This window comes from Macaca nemestrina, chromosome 13 (assembly GCF_043159975.1).
Source record: "Macaca nemestrina isolate mMacNem1 chromosome 13, mMacNem.hap1, whole genome shotgun sequence".
Lineage (NCBI taxonomy): Eukaryota > Metazoa > Chordata > Mammalia > Primates > Cercopithecidae > Macaca > Macaca nemestrina.
The window spans coordinates 62,888,776-62,896,946 of record NC_092137.1 but is presented as its reverse complement, the minus strand read 5'-3'; the positions used below and the strand labels follow the sequence as shown (position 1 = coordinate 62,896,946).

The following is an 8,171-nucleotide window of genomic DNA, read 5'->3' as shown; positions in this document are numbered from 1 at the left end:
AAGGTGGTTCTCAAACCTGGGTCAAAGTTTAATCACCTGAGGATCTTTTAGAACATACACAGGTGAAAACTATAGCCTTACACATCTTGATTTACATTGCAGTGGAATTTGAACACCTGTGTTTTAAAAAATGACCAAGTGCTTGGGAATGACTAGTGATTGCAAAAGGGTAGGAGTTTTCCTTTTAGTTTGATGGAAATGGTCTAAAATTAGATTATGATGATGGTTGTACAACTCTATAAATTTATTAGAATAATTACTGTAAATAACTGAATTTTCCACTTAGAATGAGTTTTATGCCATGTAAATTATACTTCCATAAGGTAGATAAGAAGAAAAAAAGCTATAGGATATGGCCAAAATGTTACTCAGTAGTATATATAGTCTTTAAAATGCATTTATTGGAAAGAAAAAGTCTGAACATAGATGAACAGAACATTCAATATGAGAAAACGGGGAAAAAAAAAACAAAATTAGAAAGAAGAAAATAAAGATAGAAACAGAAATTTGATATAAATAAAATTTGGGACCAAATAACTGGTTCTTTAAAAAGAGCAATTTAATAAACAAACCTCTACTAATTCTAATAAAAAAGAAAGCACAATATCAGCACTGATAATAGAATAGTGGCATAACTATAGTCAGGAGATGTGAAAAATATTAGAATAGTATATACAACTTTATAACAATATATTGAGAAACTAGATGAAATAGAAGGATTTTTTGTTTGTTTGTTTGTTTTTTCTGAGACACGGTCTGACTCTGTCATCCAAGCCCATGTGCAGTGGTAAGTACAATCACAGCTCACCGCAGCCTCAACCTCCTAGGGATCGTCCAGCCTCAGCCTTCCATGTAGTTGGGACCACAAGTGCATGCTACCACAGCTTGCTAACTTGTGTTAGTTTTGTAGAGATGAGGTCTCACTTTGTTGCCTAGAGTGGTCTTGAGCTCCTGACCTCAGGTGATCCACCCGCCTTGACCTCCCAAAGTGCTGGGATTACAGGCATGAGTCACCATGCTCAGCTTGAAGAATTTTTAATAAAATATAAAACTGTCAAATTATACACAAGAAAAGGTAAAAAAAAAAAAATAGATCAATATTCTTAGGTTTTTTCTTTTTAAGTTAGTCAAACATATTCTTCCCTGCAAAGTTCCAGGTCTAGGTGATTTTGTGGGAAAATTTTCTCAAACCTTGAAGATTTGAGAAACTTCTTATATTATTTAAACTGGTTTGGAGACTAGAAAGAGATAGAAATCTGTCAAATCCCTTCTATGAGGTTAACATAATATTTAGACTAAAAACAAACAAAAATAAAAGAAAAGAAAACAAAGAAGAAACTGTAGCCCTGTCTCATTCATGAATATAGATACAAAGAATCTAAATTGAATATTAATAAATCTAAATATAGCAGTATATGAAAAAACAATACATCATCATCAAATAGAATTTAGAAATGGAAGAATGGTTCAACGTCAGAACATTTAATACTTTAATTCAATATCTTAATATAGGCCAGGTGTGGTGGCTCATGCCTGTAATCCCAGCACTTTGGGAGGCCAAGGCCGGTGGATCACCTGAGGTCAGGAGTTCAAGACCAGGCTAACATAGTGAAAGCCCATCTCTACTAAAAATACAATTAAATTAGCCGGGCATGGTGGTATGCACCTGTAATCCCAGCTATTCGAGGTGGGGTAGGGTGGGGTGGGGTGAGGCAGGGCGGTGCTTAGGCAGGAGAATCACTTGAACCTGGGAGGCGGAGGTTGCAGTGAACTGAGATCCAGCCATTGCACTCCTGCCTGGGCAACAGGAGCAAAACTCTGTCTAAAATAAATAAATAAATAAATAAATATATATTACAGGTCATTTACTCCTTTTGATAGATTCAGAAAAGGGAACACCAATTCTTGAAAAAATTTTCATAAGCTATGAAGAGAATAAAACTTGCTTAATTTGATAAAGAGTATGTATCTGATGTCTATAGCAAACTTTATATTAAATCTTAAAGCACTAGACAGATATTCCTGTTTGAGTCAGGTATAGGACAAAAATGCATCATCTTAATATTTTTCAATAGTGTCCTAGAAACCCTAACTAATGAAGCAAAGAAAAATAATTCTCTCTCTCTCTGCAGACAGTTAATACATAAAAAGAGAGGGAATATTAGAATAGAGGAAACAAACTGCTATGATTATATATCTAAGAAAAGATACAGATGTTATGTTTAGAGACTGGCAAGATGGCTGAATAGGAACAGCTCCAGTCTGTAGCTCCTAGAGAGATCAACACAGAAGGCAGATGATTTCTGCATTTCCAACTGAAGTACCTGGCTCATATCACTGGGACTGGTTAGACAGTGGGTGAAGCCCATGGAGGGCAAGCCAAAGCAGGGTGGGCGTCGCCTCACCTGGAAAGCGCAAGGGGTCAGGGAACTCCCTCCACTAGCCAAGGGAAGCCGTAAGGGACTGTGCCGTGTGGAATGGTGCACTCTGGCTCAGATACTATGCTTTTCCCACAGTCTTCACCACCCACAGACCAGGAGATTCCCTTGGGTGCCTATGCCACCAGGGCCCTGGGTTTCAAGCACAAAACCGGGAGGCCATATGGGCAGATGCTGAGCTAGCTGCAGGAGTTGTTGTTTTTTTTTTTTCATACCTCAGTGGCACCTAGAATGCCAGCAATAAAGAACTCTTCACTACCCTGGAAGGAGGATGAAGCCAGGGAGCCAAGTGGTCTAGCTCAGTGGATCCTACCCCCACAGGCCCAGCAAGCTAAGATCCACTGGCTTGAAATTCTCACTGTCAGCATAGCAGTCTGAAGTCAACCTGGCATGCTCAAGCTTGGTGGTGGGAGGGGCGTCCACCATTACTGAGGCTTGCATAGGCAGTTTTCTTCTCACAGTGTAAACAAAGCCCCTGGGAAGTTCCAACTTGGTAGAGCCCTTCGCAGCTCAGCAAAGCCACTGTAGCCAGACTACCTCTCTAGATTCCTATTCGCTGGGCAGGGTAACACTGAAAAAAAGACAGCAGCCCCAGTCAGGGGCTTGCAGATAAAACCTCCATCTCCCTGGGACAGAGCACCTGGGGAAAGGGGCAGCTGTGGGCGCAGCTTCAGCAGAATCTACAAAGAACTTAAACAAATAATATCCAGAATCTACAAAGAACTTAAACAAATTTACAAGAAAAAAACAAACAACTCCACCAAAAAGTGGGCAAAGAATATGAACAGACACTTCTCAAAAGACATTTATGCAGCCAACAAACATATGAAAAAAAGCTCATCATCACTGGTCATTAGAGAAATGCAAATCAAAACCACAATGAGTTACCATCTCACGCCAGTTCGAGTGGCGATCATTAAAAGTCAGGAAACAACAGATGCTGGAGAGGATGTGGAGAAAGAATGCTTTTACACTGTTGGTGGTAGTGTAAATTAGTTCAACCTTGTGGAAGACAGTGTGATGATTCCTCAAGGATCTAGAACTAGAAATACCATTTGACCCAGCAATTCCATTACTGGGTATATACCCAAATGATTATAAATCATTCTACTATAAAAACACATGGACATGTATGTTTATCGTGGCACTGTTCACAATAGCAAAGCCTTGGAACCAATCCAAATGCCCATCAATGATAGAATGGATGAAGAAAATGTGGCACATATACACGATGGAATACTATGCAGCCATAAAAAAGGATGAGTTCATGTCCTTTTCAGGGACATGGATGAAGCTGGAAACCATTATTCTGAGCAAACTAACACAGGAACAGAAAACCAAACAGCGCATGTTCTCATAAGTGGGAGTTGAACAATGAGAATACATGGACACAGCAAGGGGAACATCACACACTGGGGCCTGTCAGGGGGTTGGGGGCTAGTGGAGGGATAGTATTAGGAGAAATACCTAATGTAGATGATGGGTTGGTGGGTGCAGCTAACCACCATGGCATGTGTATACCTATGTAACAAACCTGCATGTTCTGCACATGTACCCTAGAACTTAAAGTATAACAAAAAAGATACAAAAGAATTGATCAACAAAGTATTAGAACCAATAAGAGATTTCAGTAAGAAGGAGACATGTAATATTAATGTACAAATTACTAATAGACAATAATAGTAACCAATAAGAAATAATGAAAAGAGATTGCATTTATATTACCAATGAAACTATCAATGGAACAACCTTACCCAAAAATATGCAAGAGATAAAAGAAACTATAAAACTTTCTAGAGGCCGGGCACGGTGGCTCACGCCTGTAATCCCAGCACTTTGGGAGGCCGAGGCGGGCGGATCACAAGGTCAGGAGATCGAGACCACGGTGAAACCCCGTCTCTGTAGTCCCAGCTACTCGGGAGGCTGAGGCAGGAGAATGGCGTGAACCCGGGAGGCGGAGCTTGCAGTGAGCCGAGATCGCGCCACTGCACTCCAGCCTGGGCGACAGAGCGAGACTCCATCTCAAAAAAAAAAAAAAAAAAAAACTTTCTAGAAATTTTTTTAAAAGACCCAGATATGTGGTGGTGCACACCTGTAGTCCCAGCTACTAGGGAGGCTGAGATGGGAGGAACTCCTGAACCCAGGAGGCGGAAATTGCAATGAGCTGTGATCAGACCACTGCAAACAGAGCAAGACCCTGTTTCCAAAAAAAAAAAGACCCAGATAAAGAGGAAAACACGTCATGATTACAAATGGCAGGGTTCAATTTGTAAAGCTAAGTCACCTCAAATTCAAAAGCTCCTATTTATTTATTTATTTGAGGGAGTTTCACTCTTGTAGCCCAGGTTGGATTGCAGTGGCGCAATCTTGGCTCACTGCAACCTCCGCCTCCTCGGTTTAAGTGATTCTCCTGCTTCAGCCTCCAGAGCAGTTGGGATTACAGGCACCTGCCACCATGCCCGACTAATTTTTGTATTTTTAGTAGTGATGGAGTTTCTCCGTGTTGGCCAGGCTGGTCTTGAATTTTTTAAATGAAACTTGGCAAACTAATTCTCAAGTTCATTTGGATGAGTAAATTAGCAACAATTAGAAGCAAGTTACAAGAATAAAAATAAAGAAACTGAATTCCTCAGCTATCAAAACTTACTATAAGGCTGTAGTCAAAATAGTGGAGTATTGGTACAGAAATAGAGCAATTAAATATAATAGTGTTCAGAAACAGAGCCAAATAAATTCAGTATTTAATATATGAAAAATATGTCACTTCAAGCATTGTGGAAAGAATAGACTAATTAATAGTTTGGGGATGAATGGATTTTTATTTAGAAGAAAAAAATTTGAGTTGTTTTCATAAAACACATTTTAAAAACTAAATTCAAGGGATTAAATAGCTAAATGTAAAAAGGCAAAACTGTAAAAACTCTAGAATAAAATACAGGAAATATTTTTTACAATCTTGGGGTGGAAAGGTCTTCCTAAATAAGACAAAATTCAGCAGCCACAAAGGAAAAAACGTCCAGATGACTATATAAAGATATAAAACTTCTGTAAAAGATGTTTATAACAGAAGTATTACTACACCTGGTATAAAACAACTCCAATGAATATAAACAACAAAACAAACAAATAAATGACAAACACCCAGTAGGAACAAAGGCAAAGAATATGAAGAAGTAGTTCACAAAAGAATAAAATACTAATACCTAATAAGCATATGAAAAGATGTTCAGCTTCACTGGCGATTAGGAAAATGCAAATTAAAAATGAGATTCCATCTTTCTCTGTCAAATTACCAAATACTAAACATCAAAAAAGTCCAGGTTTGCCTAGAATATGTAGGAACAGAACTCATAGACTTCTGGTACAGAGTGAATTGGGACAAGCAATTTGGAGTGACAAATAACTGGCAAATAATTATTATTACAATGTGACAATAACTATCAAAATTATTTTAAACTCGTAGTTTTAGATTTACATCCTATAGAAATATTTGCACAAATGTGTAAGGATATATGTGTAAGGAACTTTATTTGTAATCACTAAAAATATAAAACAATCTAAATGTCCAACAATAGGGCAATGATTTAATAGATGCTGAAATAGTCATAAAATGAAAACTTCTATAGAGGTTTAAAGATTAGAGGTAAGTCTGATGAATTATTAAGTATAAAGTTATGGATGAATATGTAAAGTATGATTTTATTTTTGTGAAAACAAACAACGTATGTGCCTGAATGTTCTTTGAAAAAAGTCTAGAAAGATGTCAAAACTTTGACAGTGCCTACCTTTTGAGAATGGGTATGTAAATTGGTAGTGGGGTGTGGAGTGTATGTGAGTAGTTGGAGATTTTCACTTTCTACCTTACAAATTATTTATGTACATATTCCATAAATAATTCCATATTCACAGAGTTAGTTTGCAATAAAAATAAAATGAACATATACAAAGGGATATAACAGACAAGGTCAATTGTACAAAATATATTTTATGGGAATTTGCCATTAAAAGTTGAGCAGAACTGAAATAAACTGTGACTCCCCCAAATCCTAAACAAGGAATTTTGAACCCTAACTTTGTTTATGGATTTGTGTGAACTGTAAAAACAATTACAAAATTTAGGGATTTAATTGGTACCAGAGCCAAAAGCTGTATGTCTTTCAGAACAAAACAACAGTGGAGCCTTCAGATATGACGCACATTCTGTTTTGGATCTGGGCCCACCCACACAAATGGACAACACCACAGACATCGGTGCCTTTCCTGGAGTTCATCTATCTTTTCACTCCAAGAAAGTTACTTCTCATTCTCAGCTTACCTGTTTCCTCAGCCATCCTCGATTTCACCCTGTCTTGGTTCCTAATCATTCATCTCTTCTTCTGAATTAGTATTCACGTTTTCTTTCCTGTGACCTCTTCCAGGATAACACTTCTGGTACTTTTTTTCCCTCTAGCCTTACATGTGTTCCTCACTACATCCCAGCCAGCTAGACCTGCCTTCAGCTACCTCATCTCTCTCTGTGACCTAATGACAGAAAAGCACATGATTCTCTTCACCTGACTTCATGTATGGGTCCATGGTAGAGTTCTCTTACTTAAGCATGAAACTCTTGAAGAGAGCATAAACTTTGCTTAAGAAACCAGTATAAGCCAGGCGCGGTGGCTCACGCCTGTAATCCCAGCACTTTGGGAGGCCGAGGCGGGCGGATCACAAGGTCAGGAGATTGAGACCACGGTGAAACCCCGTCTCTACTAAAAATACAAAAAAAAAATTAGCCGGGCGCAGTGGCGGCGCCTGTAGTCCCAGCTACTCAGGAGGCTGAGGCAGGAGAATGGCGTGAACCCGGGAGGCGGAGCTTGCAGTGAGCCGAGATCGCGCCACTGCACTCCAGCCTGGGCGACAGAGCGAGACTCCGTCTCAAAAAAAAAAAAAAAGAAAGAAACCAGTATAACTCAGCACTACCTTATGGATTATTACAGTACAAACATCATTTGCTGCTTAAACCATATCTTTTTTAAAATCAGTTTTAAAAGTTTCAATCAGTTTTAAAAGTTATGATATCACATATTCTTTTTTTTTTTTTTTTTTTTTTTTTTGAGACGGAGTCTCGCTCTGTCGCCCAGGCTTGAGTGCAGTGGCCGGATCTCAGCTCACTGCAAGCTCCGCCTCCTGGGTTCACGCCATTCTCCTGCCTCAGCCTCCCCAGTAGCTGGGACTACAGACGCCCGCCACCTCGCCCGGCTAGTTTTTTTGTATTTTTTAGTAGAGACGGGGTTTCACCGTGTTAGCCAGGATGGTCTCGATCTCCTGACCTCGTGGTCCACCCGTCTCGGCCTCCCAAAGTGCTGGGATTACAGGCTTGAGCCACCGCGCCCAGCCGATATCACATATTCTAATGGAAAATTGCAATTTCCAAATCTCTAGTCTTGAATCTTTGGTTAATAATTGTTCCTGATCTGGTTTGCTTGGTTGACTTTGAAATTTATCAGTCTGTGGTCCAGAATTTAAAACTTTCAAATTAGAAGAATGCATAGAGAATCATTCATCTTATCCAAGGGTATCTGAGCTTCTTACTAGGAGGCCTAGCTATAAGAAAGTGCTGGGATTACAGCTCTAAGAAAAAGGAGGAAAAGGAGGAGGAGGAGGACAAGGAGAAGAAAGAAGAGAATAAAGAAGAGTTTTGACCAGTAATATAAACATAGTTCTAAATCTGAATAACAATTTATTCTTCCAAAG

The 8,171-nt window shown here is 39.1% G+C and overlaps 1 protein-coding gene across 1 annotated transcript in view; it reads right to left on the bottom strand.

The window, feature by feature from the left end:
* Window positions 1-6,772, bottom strand: part of LOC105465127 (EH domain binding protein 1) — a 406,349-nt gene extending 399,577 nt beyond the window's left edge. The window contains exon 1 of the mRNA XM_071076797.1: window positions 6,754-6,772. The gene's annotated coding sequence lies outside the window, so the exon portion shown is untranslated. The remainder of the gene's footprint in view (window positions 1-6,753) is intronic.
* Window positions 6,773-8,171: the final 1,399 nt, after the last annotated feature.